At 42.0% G+C, this 16,100-nt stretch overlaps 1 long non-coding RNA gene across 1 annotated transcript in view; it reads right to left on the bottom strand.

Annotated features, from left to right (window-relative positions):
- Positions 1-1,371: 1,371 nt before the first annotated feature.
- LOC128112922 (uncharacterized) overlaps positions 1,372-16,100 on the bottom strand; it is an 89,140-nt gene continuing 74,411 nt past the window's right edge. The window contains exon 3 of the long non-coding RNA XR_008219230.1: positions 1,372-1,439. This is a non-coding gene — a long non-coding RNA (uncharacterized LOC128112922). The remainder of the gene's footprint in view (positions 1,440-16,100) is intronic.

Here is a 16,100-nt window from a genome sequence, read left to right as displayed (position 1 = left end):
TAGGCTAGCTGGCCTCCAGAACTCCCAGCAATTCTCCTGCCTCTGCTCCCCTTCTCACCACGAGAGAGCTGAGATACAGATGCGATTCCAGATGCATGCCACCACATCCAGTTTTTTAACATGGCGTCTGGGGATCAAACTCAGTTCGCCAAGCTTGGGTGGTGGTGGTGGTGGTGGTGGTGGGGAAGAGCCTTTCACTATTGGATCATCTCCAAAGTCCCCTTTCTCTCTTTTAAAAGAAGTTCTCAGCTAGCCCCCAAGCTGGCTTTGAACTCACCATATAGCTATACACCGGTCTTAAACTCTCCATTCTGCATACACCTGCCTTGTGCTGGGCGTACAGACGTGTACCACCCCTCCTTATTCTATGGAAGCCTAGGGATTAAACCCAGGGATTCATGAATACCAGGCAAATACTCTACCAACTGAGCTACACCTGCAGCTCTCATTCTTCCCTTACAGTTACATTCATCACGAAGGTGACTGTACGAGGTTGTGAGTATAAGAAACACTGACAGAGGTCCTACATCTGAATGATCTCTGAGTGACCTCTCCAGCAAGATACTTAGCTGCTCTGTGTCTGTTTTCTTAGCTACAAAATGTGCAATCTAATGAGATGAGAGTTATTGAAGGAATTTAATGTGTTTTTTCTTTTTAAATCTAGAGAGTGCTTAAAGGAATACGTTCAAGGACTTAATGCTATGAATGCTACCATTTCCATCCTCAGTATTGCTGTGTTATTAGGATAGCCATTAGTAGCAATAAAAATGCATCAGTTGATAGTCATCAGAAACTTGCCCTGGTTTATGTGCTGCTGGATGAGAAAGCCTTCTAGCTGCCACTTCTAAAACTCCCCTGTAGCATGCCGGCTATTGTATCAATCTAACAGTCAGCCAAAGAATTGCTTTCTTTCATTTTTTCTAGTTACTCAGAGTGCTTGTAAAATAGTTTATAACATCAAACAATAAGCTGTAGATTGCTTCTCTATAATAAATATTGTTTAAATAACACAGGGTTCATTTCTCTGTAAATCAAGTCAAAGCCAGACCTCATGGCACAGGACAGTAATCTGAACAACCTGGGAGGCAGAGGGAAGAAGATTCTGAAGTCAGGGCCTCACTGTCCTATGGAGCTCAAGGAGTTCAAGGTCATCAAGACCCTATCTCACAACTAAAAATAAAAAGAGGGCTGTGGATATAGTTCAAATGTAGCAGAGTTGTCAGCATGTGCAAAGCCTTACATTCAGTCCTCAATACTAAAATAAAATAACAATAAAGTGAAACAAATTGACTTTCATTGAGATAGCTGTATGACACTTATGGTCAGTAGTATATGTATTTCTTTCTCAGGTTTTCATTTTCTGCACTTACCCTGGTTCTGTGACCACAGTCATTCATGCTTTAGGGCCTTGTGTCCTTTGCTGTGCTGTCTTGGATACTCTGTGGGAGAAAGACATTATTAATTACTACTACTAGTACTACGACTACTACATCCCTTCTCACCTCTATGAAGACATTAAAGACAGGACCATCCTTGTAGTAAGACTGGTAACATATCTATAGGCTACTTTGAATTATGTATGTCTCTGCCTTGACATTGTCTGTGAGATGTTTTGCCAAAGATCTTAGGATGGAGAAGAGATAGATGATAAAGAAACAAATGACAGAAATAAAACTTCAAACATTCAAACGTTACAAAGTCACTTTCTGATTGTGGGAGCTGACTGTTATTCATTGTTAACACAGATCAAGTAGGAAGTCATTGTAAGAATTTCAAGAGGAGAAAGATGTAAAGGGATTACCTTGATCATTATAAAATACTATAGCAACTGGGCTGGGGATATAGATGAATGGAAGCTCCCTTATCTAGCATCTGTTAGGCCCCGAGCAAACGTCCCCTCCAACTGTCCCTCACACAACGACTATAGCATATTTAAATTCTAACTTTAAAACTAAAACTGTGTAGATATTCCCTGCTTTATTGCCTCCAAGTATTTGCTGCCTGCAGAGAAAGATCTTTGCAAATAATTAAACCTGCAAAAATGACATATGATTTCAGGGCCCTTTGGGAATTCACCCCTTCTCAGGCTTCTGGGGCCTGCCTCCTCCAGGAAAGAACTAAGGGGCTCCCGTGTGCTCAGGCTGATGTTCTTTCATGTGACAAGGGCCACATTTCCTACCAAGATCATCATGCAAAGTGTTACATACAGATGATCTTCTCTAAAACAGATAATGCCCCTTGGACTTACTTCTGCAAAGCCAAGAGCAAGAGGAAGAGCAGGGGAGGGTCATTTATTTCCCTAACGCTTGTTTCTATCAAATAACACACACTCAACCTTTTTTGTCACCCCACCTCTGCAGCTCCAACTGTAAATCATCCAGCTGTAAATAAGCATCTAGCACAATCACACATACACAAAGCCTGGTGGACAACATTCTCCAGTGCTCAACCTCACTGATCGTTTCTAGATACTAAGCACAGACTTGTATGAAGAGGTTACAGAAGTTGTAAAAGGGGGAAGAACACTGAATCGCCATTTCCCAAGGTATTCACTACTGGCTAGATATAGGTGTGGATTAAACAAATGAACAAGCAAACACCACTACCATCATTTACCTTGCTGCTTCACTGGAGATAGATAGATGGAGGATGGATGTGTATAGAGACAGACAGACAGATATGTGCATACATACATATACACACATAGATACCGAGATAGATACTACATAGATGATGGTGTTACTGGAAAATTGAGGGGTTCTGGTAGAATTACCGCATGTTATCAGTGAAATTGAGGTACCTTTTTGATGTTATTAGTCTTTTTAATAAAATAATTTAAGAATGGACTCAACAGGAAACTTGGGGAGAATATTACTAGCATTCAAGAGAAAAACTCCAGAGCAGGCAAGCCATGGATCTTGGGATCTGCCTGGAGAAGGAATACAGGGAAGAGAAAGAGCCAAAGCCATTTGAGTTCAGCTGACATCGAGAACACATGGCACATCGTGGACAAGCAGCCACATAGTAAGGAGGGGTTTAATGAAAGAGTGAATGAAAGTGCTGAGAAAAACACGCTTAGGAAAGAGACAGGAAAAGAGAAGGGAGTGTCATACTGTTCTGAGTCATTCAGAAAAACAGACTTTCATAGCTGCTTGTCTGTGGCTCAGTAAGTGACGGCAGAAAGAGGAAGGATTAGGGAAAAAAGACTATATTACCGATTAAGGTGGAAATTATTCCTCCTGTTTGTTTAGCCTGGTTTACAGTGTATCTGCCTTCCTAAGGGGTGGTCCCTTAGCCAGGTGATTGACATGCACAATTGGAATGTTAGGTTTCCATTCAGGCCACCCAGATGCCATTCTTTTGACCAGAAGGAAACAGTTTTCCATTAATGGACCTTATTGCTTCTGTATCAGTAGAAAAAATAGATAATAGATAGGTGGATAGACAGACAGATAGATGATAGAGTGTAATATAGCAAACAATGATAGGTTCATTGGAGATAAATAAAATAGGAAAGAAGGTAACTCACTTGAAAAGAAATGACTGCCGGTTATATTTGAATGGGCATTTGAAGGAGATGGAAGTGTCTGAGACACAGCCACTCCGAGGAGGAGACCTGAAGTAGCAACAGTGGTTAATGAAATGCCCTGCTCTAACCTGGCAGGGCTATGGCTTTCAGAGAGTGAGTTAAGGAAGCCTGGGAAAAGATGAAGTTTGGAAAGCTTTGGTGAGATTGCTCACTTGCAGCTTGAGGGGATGCTTCTGTTTCCCACATGAGAACATGGCAGGGGAAGATGCGGTCAGTCCAAGAAGATGAACTGGGTGACAGCTCACGTACACCATGGAGTTTTAGGATGGAACCCATAGCTCCGTGAATCTCAGCAGGTCAGACTCTGCCACCTGCCCCAGCTAGCTGCACCAAGAAATGAGCAGTGGGGAGGATCAGAGAGAGGTTTAATCAACGTGGCCACACTGGGAAGGACCAAAGGGGTTTGTGGCCTCAGGTCTGTCTTCAAGGGACTGATAAAAAAGGGTACTAAGGAGGGAGTTGGGATAAATGTGCCTGACAGAACAGGTACCTGAGCAGACCAATGATCTGGTTCACCATTTTCTCAGTTCTGGTTCTACAAGGGGTTCCGGGGGAGCTGCTCTCACTGCCACCGCCGGGGAGAGCAGTCTGGTTCCCATGAGATGAGCATTTCTGCTCTTGCGTGCAGCCTCACCATCCTGGGTAACTGCCCACAGTGGAGGGTGGTCTTTGCTGCTATGCTCATGGCTACATGGGAATAGTTTTGGTACAACATGAAAGCCAAGCCTTAGGAGTTTTGATAATTTAGCTGTGACACCTGACAGAGAGTCATCAAGTTGTCTTCCTCACAGGAGTCTAAATCCTGGAACAACTCATCATTGACCTCAGGCCTGGTACCAGCCTTCGAGTTTAAAAAGGAAGATGTGAATTGTGTTATAGACGTGCCAATCTTGAGATTTTTGAAATGCAGGAACTTTGAATGCAAGTGACATTATTAGTATTCATTTCACAAATTGCTACCTTAATAATTCATATTTTATAATTTGCATGGTCTAGATTCTTGCATTGTTCTTGTGTACTCACCAGAAACTGTTGAAAAAAATCTGGAAAATTCATATTCATGTCAATAATATTTCATCTAATTTATATAGAAGATGCTTTGCCTTTATTTACTTTCTCCTTAATTAAAAAAGTTAGAGTGATGGACATGAAACCCGGGGCTGCACACATGGAAGGCATATGCTTTCCCACTGAGCTGAACCCCTATCCCAGAAATCATGTTTTTTTTTTTTTAAATGAATTAGAATCAGTTGTAACCTGCTTACAACTCTTCCCTCATCCTGAACTCTAACTTCTCTGTATCAGTCTGTCTTCTCTCTTTGCCCACCACCAAGAAGATGACCTTACAAAGCTCTCCTCTGCTGAACCAACAGCAGGAACTTTCCCTAGTCATTTATTTCTTTGTCTCTTTAAGCTGTAAATCTTTCATAGTTTCTTACCCTATTACAACCCAGGACAGTCTTTCAGCAAAGCCTAGAAGCCATCTCTTTCAAACTGAACTCCAAGAAAGACAGAATCTGCTTCCCCAGCTCAGTCAATCAACAGCTATGTGACAGGGCAAGCGGTAGCTCAAGTTAATAAGCAGCAATTAGCAAGCACAGAAGGCCCCTGTGTAGACCACACAGCCTACTGACACACTCCAGGACTCTTCTGTGAGCTCACTCCAACTGTTCCCAAGTTTTCTAATCCCCTGTTTCAGCAAAACTGGGTTTAGTTTCTCTTTTCCATTGCAACAGCCTTGAATAAAGTGTTCCTTGTCCTTTTACTTCATCCTTTGTAAATTTCTTGACACCTGAAGCAACTTCTTGACTGTAACATGAATCTTAAAAGGTCTTATTAATAAAATCAAACCCGGAGCCAGGTATTGGGGTGAATGCTGGAAGATCAGAGAAGCAGAACAAGCCACAGCCACCTCACCTTGCCAATTCCTCAGCTGATCCTGTTTCCTCAGACTGGAAGCCTCTGTGTCCTCATCCCAATGGATCTCAGCTGAAATGCTGCTTTGAAGCCTAAAAGCGTAACCAGGCTCTAGTTCCTCATCCTCATGCCTTAAATACCTTTCTGCTTCCTGCCATCACTTCCTGGGATTAACGGCTCTTGTTACCACACCTGGCTGTTTCCAGTGTGGCTTTGAACTCACAGAGATCCAGACAGATCTCTGCCTCTGGAATGCTAGGATTAAAGGCGTATGTGCCACCATTTTCTGGCCTCTATGTCTACCTAGTGGCTGTTCTGTCTTCTGACCCCAGATAAGTTTATTAGGATGCACAATATATTGGGAGACACAATATATCACCACACTTGACAAATGAAAATAGGATAAAATAGAAACTAAAGTCCTTCACTCATTTGTTATTCATTTAAGAACCACAAAACATCAGCAAATCTTTTGCCTCATGTAGACTGCAGTGATAGTATTCATTTATGCCTACTATTCTAAATTTAAGGGTAGTAGATCCACTAAAGATATTTCTAGAGGCTGAGGATGTAGCTCAGAAATAAAGCACTTGCTTAACATGCCAAAGGCCCTGGGTTCAACACACACACACACACACACACACACACACACACACACACACACACACAGAGTTTTCCATTAGATCCAGATTGGTAGAACTCTGGTCTGGCTTTGGGTCCAAAGATATTTACCCACTTTGAATGACAATGATTAACTATATCTATACGGAAATATCACATCAACATACTATATTCATGTGGGAAAGCTTTCCTGTAGGCCTCTGATGCTATGTGTGCATGTATATATATTCATCTGCTTGCTTTATCATAGGCATCTATTTCCTAATGTTCTAAAGACTTCATGGGCTCCCTGTAATATAGTGACAGGACAGTTGTTACAGGGAGCCTCCCAAAGGCGACCCCTCAGGCACAGTTTATAGTCAAATGAAAAATCTTCATTCTAGCTGACTTTGACTACATTCAGATATTCAAGACGGAGGTATAACCCCGAGTTTCTTTTTTGGGGGGGCGGGGAGAGCAAAACCACATCCTGGCATCTTGCTCATCAGCAGCAAGGGGGCTTTGAGTAAGCAAGCAGTTTGTCAGAAGCTAAGATAAGCAGTTAGCTGCACAAGCAAGAAGTTTAACAGAATCTAATAAGATAAGTTAACTGGGGCATCTTGACCTTGGGTTCCTAAAATACAGGTGAGTAGTTTTCCATGACATTCTCCAACAAGGAGATCAAATTCTAGTTAAACCTGAAATGGTCACAGCAAGAATAGAAGATGGAGGAACCCCTGCACTATCTTGCCCTGTCACATAGCTCTATCCTGATTATAGGTGGTGATCAAAATGTTAGCATTCAGACCCACCCTCTGGTCAATATGCAGGCAATACCTTGACCCACTTAGGGTCCTGACAATATCATGTGCTCATTGCTACACATTCTCTCTGCACATGTGCTACACCCCCACATAAAAGGGTGGGGCCCTGCCTGCTTTCTCTCTCTCTATTCCCACAAGGTCACATCTGCACCTCTCTTCCCCCTTTCCCATCTCTTTTTCTCTCCTCCTCCTCCTCCTTCTCTCCTCAGCTCCCTTCTCTCCCTTTCCCCCAATAAAACTCTCCATATGAGTGCTGTCTACATGATGTCGCTCTCTCTCACCCACCATGGGGGCCCTCAGCTCCAATCCACCAACACAAAACACACAACAGCTCTCATTTTAAAGGGAATAAGACATAGTTTGTCTGAGAGACATTTTGAGTGACCATGGTCCAGGAACACAGATTTAGGGTACCCCAAATTCCATGTTCTACATGGAAGAAGTTTTACAAAATTTTGTGGTTTTACAGAACAAAGGAAGTCATAAGTCAAGGCAAGTTTAAAATGCATTGGCGGGAATTTGAGAAGGGAGGAATGCTATCATATGAGAAGCTCAGATGCTATCGGATGACATCCTTAGCTTTTGGGTTAGTGGAAGTCAGTAGGTTTGCTAAGTTAATAGATTCCAAAGGTTTTTAATCTATTAGGAGGTTAGTTCCAACATGAAGCTAAGATAAGCTGTGTAACATTCCAATCTCTCCACAGTACAGACATTCTAATCAGTCAGTCAGTCTATGTAGACATGGGTTCTTTTCAGGAGTTTTCTATCACAGTGATGATATGAGTTACCAGAAGGTAAAGACTCTTACGTCAACCATGTGTCTAGAGCTTTACACATGTTACTGCCTCCCACCCCCAACCCCAAACCTCCCCCCCCAAAAAAAGCAACAACCAAGAGGTAGATACTAACAGTCCTTCCAATTTTAGAGATGATGAAAGTGAGAGAATAGGAGACAAATGATTTACTTGGGATTAAGTTAGAATGGTCTTTCGATATCCACCATGTAGGAAAGGCAATTAATAAGAGACCAGGAATGGAGCCAGTCCTCCTGAGGGCATATTCACAAGGTTGGCTCCAGGAATGAGCAGCTAATTGTTAGCATAGGATCACTGTCACTTGACACCACAGTACTGCAGCCAGGCACCCTGGGACCCTGCACTTTGATTAGGACTGCTCCTAATTACATGGCCTTGATTACATACTCTGTTATTTATATACACACATTTGTGTTTGTTTGTATATATACATATGATTTAAATATACATACATGTTTGTACACTTACCAATTTCTTTCTATAAATATACATCCATATTTGCTATTTTTCTTATTGCTATGACAAAAGTAGCTGAGAAAAGCGATTTGAGGAAAGAGGACCTGATTTTGGCTCACAGTTTGGGGTTATAGTCCATCATTGTGAGGAAGACATGGCAACAGGGGTATAAGGCAGCTGGTCCCTTTGCATCCATAGTCTGGAGGCAGAGCAAATGCATGTGCTTATCTTGCCTACTCCAATTTTAAGCTGTCCAGACCTTAGCCCACAGAATGGTTGTTATGTTATGCAATGGCTTGCAAGAGGTCTTGGCAGGTTTGGACCAAGGTGCCCTGCAGCAGGTGAGACATGCCATGCGGGTGCAGGGGACGATGGCAGTGTGGAGTGGTGGAAAGTTACTCACACGACAGACATGGCATCCACATGGAAAGTTTTTATTATTAGAGAGAGAGAGAAAGAGGGAGGGAGGGGAGAGAGAGAGAGAGAGAGAGAGAGAGAGAGAGAGAGAGAGAGAGGTGCATGTTACCTCTGGTGAGGGGGGGTGGAGAGAGAGAAGGGGGAAGAGTTTTTTCTTAAAGGGACTTTACATAAGATGATGTCAGGATGCTGGACAGGTCCCCAAGAGGTGGGTCAGAATACTAACAATGGTGCTACCCACATTCAAGGTTGGTCTTTGCATTTCAATTAACTAAATCTCCTTCAGAGAAGTACCCAGAGCTTTGTTTCTAAGGTGATCCTAAATCCCATTGAATTAACAATCAAGATTACTCATCACAATGCTCAAAACCTTTGATTTTTATTTACAAAAGTAAAAAGTAACACATGATCAAGTGTGAATTTTAGAAAATATGCAATTTGGTAACTGACAAAATACTCTGTCATCTGACGCCAACTAGTCTCATTATGAACTTCATTCACCAGATCTGACTTTGAAAAGATCACAGCTGTCAGCCTTCGTCATTGAAACATGAATAGTAACAGTTTATCAAATGTGGTTGTTCAGAGAGTTAGATGAGACACGCTAATTACATTAACAGACAAAATTATGATAGTCAATATTTGCTGTAAAAATTATTCTTTTTTTTTTTTTTTTTGGTTTTTCGAAACAGGGTTTCTCTGTGTAGCTTTGCGCCTTTCCTGGGACTCACTCTGTAGCCCAGGCTGGCCTCGAACTCACAGAGATTCGCCTGGCTCTGCCTCCCAAGTGCTGGGATTAAAGGCATGCGCCACCACCGCCCGGCCTGTAAAAATTATTCTTAAAGCTATATGTAATTGTATATTCCCATAATCTCACGACTTAAGAAACTGAGGTAGGACGATTGCCAGCCTGAGCTGCATATTAGAATTCTACCTCAGAACACCACCACCAAGAACAGCCAGCAAGAGTAGCTAAAGGCACTTGCTGCCAAACCTGAACATGCTGAGTTCAATCCCAGACCACGTGGGAGAAGGGAGAGAGCAGACTCTTACAAGTTGTCCTCTGACTCCACCTCCCCAAAGAAATAAATGTGCTGTGGGAGGATCCTTCTGTATGCTGTGAATGAGTGTTGCTCTCATTGACAATAAAAGCTGATTTAGCCTACAGCCAGGCAGAATAAGGCTGGGTGGGAAAGCCAAATAGAGATACAGGGAGAAGGAGGGAGGAGTTGAGAGAGTCTAGAGCCAGACGGAGAATGAGTTAGACATATAAAATGGGATAGAGGTAAAGGCTATGAGCCTCAGGGCAGTACATGGATTAATAGAAATGGGTTAAATTGTAAGAGATAGTTAGTAATAAGCCTGAGCTATTGGCCAAGCATTTATAATTAATATAAGCCTCTGAGTGTTTACTGGGGAACTGGTGGGAGAGAACCTTCTGGTTACATAAATGTAATTTTAAAAACTACAATAACAAAAACAAAGCACACACCTCTTCCTCTATTTATCACAGAGCTAATTCTATTCATTTTATTTTCCTATTTTCTGTGTATTTTTCTTTTGTTCAGGATCTCACTAGGTACTCTAGGATGCCCTCAAACTCTTTATCCTCCTGCCTCAACCTCCCAAGTTCCAGGATGACAGCTATGCTCTACCACACCCAGTATCATTTTGTGTTCTGGGGCTTCTGACACTTATGGCTTCAGGAAGAGGCTGTCTCTTCCAGGACTGCAGGGTATCTGGAGACAGCAAAGGCTTCAGATGGAACAAGTGTTTCACATACAAAACAAACAAACCCAAGCCTATAGCCCTGACCACCTCTTTATCTGTCTCTCTCACAGCAAGCTAACGCATCTTCTGCTCTTCATCATTGTTGGGCCAGGTATTTGGCAATGACAGGCTACCACTCTAACCCAAACCCACTGGCATTCTTCAAACCAGCCACTCTGAAGCTATGCACTGAGGCTAGACCTGCCCTTCCTGTGGAAATCCCAGGAAAGTCTCTGAAGTAGACCTTCTTCTTACTCCTCTTACCCACACTGGTGCTCTCCTCTTGTGGTCATGTCTGGCACGGTCCTCCTGGGTGACTCTTTGTGGGCATCTCTACATCAATGAGCTTTGGAAGCTCTTTGTTTGTTTCTTTTGCTGCACCGACTTTTACTACATCTTGCTGTTCTAGTTTGGTTTCCGTTGCTGTGAGAAAACATTTAAACCAAGAACAACTTGGGGAGGAAAGGGTTTGTTTGGCTTACAAGCCTATCATTGAGGGAAGCCAGGGTAGGAACCCAAGGCAGGAACTGAAGCTGCTTATTGGATCCACTACCTTGCTCTCCTTCAGCCACCTTTCTTATATGGCCCAGACCCACCTGCCTAGGGACTCTGCCCACAGTGCGCTGGGCCCTTTTACTTCAATTAGCACTTAAGAAAATGCCCCACAGACATGACCACAGGCCAGTCTGATGGAGGCAATTCACTGATTGAGGTTCCCTTTCCCCACATGTATCAAGTTGACAACCAAGATTAGCTATCACACTTATCTGTCATGTACATTTTCAGGACATAGACATTACACAGATGGTCTCTTACTTTATATACTTTTAAAAGTATCATTTGCTTTACTGTTTCAATAAAATTGTATCAGTGAGAACTTTCCCTGTTAGTAAATAGAAATGTTCATCTTCAGAAATGTTAACTTTTTCATTTGAATGGATTTTCTATAATTAATTCTTCTTATTATTTAAACAGTTACAAAGGACCTTTATGATTCTTTGATTAATATGTAGCAAAGGCCTCTACTATTTGTTCTACTCTGCCACACATTTATGAGATCTGGCTGATTCTATGGAAGCTAAGACAGTCTAGACTCTGTGTTTGTATGTGTGTGTGCACACATCATTGTGGGTATAGGTGTGTGCAAATGTGTGTCCATGTGTGTGTTAAGTCCAGAGGTCAACCTCAGTGTCATTTCTCAGAAGCAATCCACCTTGTTTTATGAGAAAAGATCTCTTAGTTGACCTTGAACTTGCCAATAGGTTACATTGGTGTTTGGCTATCCAGGGAGTCCCAGGACTTCACCTTTCTCTGCTTCTCCTATACTGGGATTAAATGTGTACCACTCTGCCTAGCTTTCTTGCATGGATTCTGCAGTCAAACTTAGTTCCTCACACTTGCCCCCAAAGCACTTGACTGGTTGAGCCATCAGACACATCCTGAAACTCTCTTCCCAGTTAGCTTGTCAGACACGTCTTCAGACCTGGATCTCAGTGCATCGTTGGGGCATTTTCTCAACATAAATACTAACACTGGTACACACACATGGATCACACACACACACACACACACACACACACACACACACACACACACACACACACACATACACACACACACACACACAGAGATATTCAAATTGTCACTTGTTAACGTGTGTCTTTATTTTACCTCTACCCTTAAACCTGAAACTAGAAAAATCAATGGATATGCAGAGATGGAGAAAAAAAATAACAGATAACTTACAACGACGTTTCATTGTTTCAATTTTAGTGAGAACCACGCTGGACAGAGAAAGAAATTAAGAAGAACAAATCTAACATCATTTGAGTGCATATGTGACTCTGTCTTTGTCGAAGACGTTTAGCATTTATTAATTCAGGTGCTAATAGTTTTGTCCTGTTTTACAGGAGAAGAAACCGAAGCAGAGAGCTATTGAGTAATAGTGGGCATCTGCACAAGTGTCCGTGCAAAGTCACACCTTGACACTGAGAACTTGGACTGCAGAATCTGATGTCCACCCGACACTGTATAGTGTCTTTGAAGTAGAAAAGGGGAAAGAGCCAGAGCAGTGGGGTTTCAGAACAGAAATGACACAACCATTAAACACACTGGAACTTTACATTGTTGCTACCAATTCCAGGAGTACTCACTTGTTATACAGGAGGGGAAGGCGTGGCAAATGACGTTGTTTGGTTTGCTTTTTGGTTTTGCTTGCCAAATAAAGAACTAAGCTACAGACACAATGTGTGGGGACATGGCAAGAAAGAATTGAGCTGTTTTGCTTTTGTGCACACCCTGTACTTTCTGGCTTATTTTAAAAGCCAGTTACTTCTCACCATCTCCCAGGTAGCTATCTGGATGGATATCTGATATTTATATGGAGATAGCACAGCTGTCTCTACCCTGTGCATTTCTAAGCAGAGAGGATATACGTACTGTCTGTCAATTTTATTGACAACAAAATCCTTCTGCTTCATTGGTTCTGTGCTCTACCAGAAGTCTTAACCTTCCCTGAACAGTCAAATCACAAATCCCCAAGCCCAGGGGGAAATGTCAGTTTTAAGAACTGTTTGATACTTTTTCCACCAAGCTATTTCAGAATTGTCCCAAGACCGTATGTCCCCCAAACAGTCAACCCCATGCTCAGTGCTGTTTCAGATGATGTGTATGCATTACTAAGACTCTTGGATAAAGATTTAGTTCTGAGTCACACACTTTCCAAATGAGTAACAAAAGACTGTTAGGCCTTTTGTTCTAAAAACCTATCACTGCTGTAAGAAATGCACTGTCATTTCAAAGTGTTACAAGGACATGATCAGGGCAGAGCTTTCCTTGAAATTTATTATCTGAACTTAGGAGGTATCTTAGTATCTGTCTTAGTTAGCGTTTCTATTGCTGTGAAGAGATACCATGACAATGGCAAATGTTATGAAGAAAAACATTTAAAATTGGGCTGCCTTAAAGATTCAGAGGTTTAGTCCATTATCATCATGGTGGGACATGGTGGCCTGCAGGCAGACGTGGTGCTGGAGAAGGAACTTAGAGTTCTCCACCTTGATGGGAAGGCAACAGAAAGTGAACTGGCTCACTGGGCATGGCTTGAGCATCTAGGAAACCTCAAAGCCCACCTCTTAAGCGACACACTTCCCCAAACAAGGCCACACCTATTCCAACAAGGCTATACCTCCTAATAATGCCACTTCCTATGAACTTATGAGGGCCAATTACATCCAAACTACCACAGTGTCTTTTGTAGCACTATATAAAAATACAGCTGACTGGGTGATTTATAAATAAGAGAAGTTTTCTGGTTCATGGTCTTAAAGGCTGGAAAGTCCAAGATCAAGGGGATGTGTCTGGTGAGGGTATCCTTGCTTCTTCCTCCTAAGTAGAAGACACAGCATAGAATGCGTGCATGAAAGACAGTGAAGAGAGTCTCCAGCCCTTTCATAATTAGCACCAATCACCATGAGAATGGAGTCCTAGCACCTGCACACCTCCCATCTGGCTGCATCTTGTAAGGCTGTTGTATTGGGGATTAAGCTTCCAATACATGCTTTTTGGCAGGCACATTCAGACCTTAGCAAGGGTTGAGTGGAGACTAGCAAACGGTCAGATTATTTGTTATCATATGAGAGGCCAATTCACTTGACTGTAGTTAGACTTTGTGGATTCCATGTTGTATGAATGCAGTTAAATAATATATTACTTGAACATATGTACAGAGTTCAGAAAGGAATGTGGGCCTGGAACCAGTGTCAGAATCATTTTAACATATTAAATATTGGTCACTGTTTAAATTGCTACTATTAACAAACCCATCACTACCCTGGAGGGAATCAAATCCCTGTGTTTCTCTTTTCTATTGGCTTCCTTCTTTTCCAGTGTACAAGATAGACCAGTGGAGGGTGTGGGTAGAGTTTTCCTGCCTGGCCCACAGTCAGGACAAATCTCTCTCACCCGCCAGTCCCACAGCTGTCAGACCCAACCAAGTAAACACAGAGACTTATATTGGTTACAAACTGTATGGCCGTGGCAGGCTTCTTGCTAACTGTTCTTACAGCTTAAATTAATCCATTTCCATTAATCTATACCTTGCCACATGGCTCATGGCTTACCGGCATCTTTACATGCTGTTTCTCATCATGGCGGCTGGCAGTGTCTCTCTGACTCAGCCTTCCACTTCCCAGCTCTATTCTCCTCCTTGTCCCGCCTATACTTCCTGCCTGGCCACGGGCCAATCAGTGATTTATTTATTGACCAATCAGCAACACATTTGACATACAGACCATCCCACAACAGGAGGGCATGGAAACCGGCCCTGGTAGGATAGCTATAAAGAGATGACCCACCAGAGAAAAGCCACAGTGGCTCCAACCTTCTGCTTGGCCCCTGCCCCACGAATCCTATGGATTTAAACCCCATTTATTGTGTAGAATGTTTCAGTAAAGGATACTTTTGTTTTGGTTTTGTTTTGAGGTGTTGACTGGTGTTGATTGGGATAGATTAAAGAGGTTTTCTTCTATGCCCTCATCCTGTCCTGAAGACCTCCTTTGGTTCTTCTGGTCCTATTTATATCCTAAATTCCAAATATGTTTCCCTCATCTCCTTTCTGATATTGCTACTATTGTTTGACAGTACAAAGACATTTTACTTGTTTAGCTCTTAAAGACAGCATCTCACTTGTCTTTATGCAGTGTAAGAGCCAGGGCCAGAGCCTTAACCTCCATTCCCAGATGTCATTAGGCGGTCAGACACTTGCAGCTTGTTGAAACCTGTTTATGATACTTTGCTTCAATATTGCAGTGTTCAGCTGAAAAACAAATAATGCCGATATATGAGGCAAGTGGCATTTTACCAGAGGTGATGTGTATAACGGAAGTGATATTTAGAGAAGATTAACTTGGCAAACATAGGAAGGGTTGGAATGTAGTAAAGGGAAAATTTGACAAAGGTCATTCCACACTGTAGACATAAGCCATCATGGTTTGGGGCTCTGTCTGATTGAGAAAACTAGGATTCTCTGTTGCTCACATACCTGGAATTTAAAGCGTTTTAGTGATTACGGAAGAAGCAGGCTTTGCCCAGGCTTCTTTGGCTGTATAACCTGGGGACTCTATATGAATAACACTGATCCTGGGGAGGCTCATAGCTATCTAGGGACAGTGGAGGTGTGAGTGGAAGATTGTTGTTCAAAAAAGAAACATCAATAAAGAGGAGAGCACCACCTTTAGAAAGTGACCGTCGGAGAAAAGGAGTAGAAGGGATTTATGTTAGCTGCTGCTGCTGTGCATTCAACACAAGGAATGTTACAAGTGTGCAAGAAACCCCAACATGTTTATCTTATGGTGAATATCATTAAAACCTGTATGGTTTTTATTTTTTTGAAATTAATTATTGATTTGTTGTATCATTATAGAAAACAGCTATTATGAAGAAAAAAGTCTACTTAGAACAATCTGCATTATTCTGTATGCATTAATTTATATCTACATGTAGTAGAAAATTCACATAGAGAATACAAAGTATTCTATATCTATTTCCTTAAAAATAGGTAATTTAGCAAAATCTCTTATTATCACTAGCATTTCTTCAGATAAGTCTTTTCTTACCTTAAGTCTGATTATAAAATAAGTGTAGCAAAATTCCTTGATCTACATGATCATAGGTATGTTAAACACAGCACATGTCTCTCTCTAAGGGTTTATA

This window comes from Peromyscus californicus, unplaced genomic scaffold (genome assembly GCF_007827085.1).
Source record: "Peromyscus californicus insignis strain IS unplaced genomic scaffold, ASM782708v3 Scaffold_17__1_contigs__length_78620276, whole genome shotgun sequence".
NCBI lineage: Eukaryota > Metazoa > Chordata > Mammalia > Rodentia > Cricetidae > Peromyscus > Peromyscus californicus.
The sequence above is the reverse complement of the archived record's forward strand: the minus strand, read 5'-3'. Positions and strand labels throughout refer to the sequence as shown.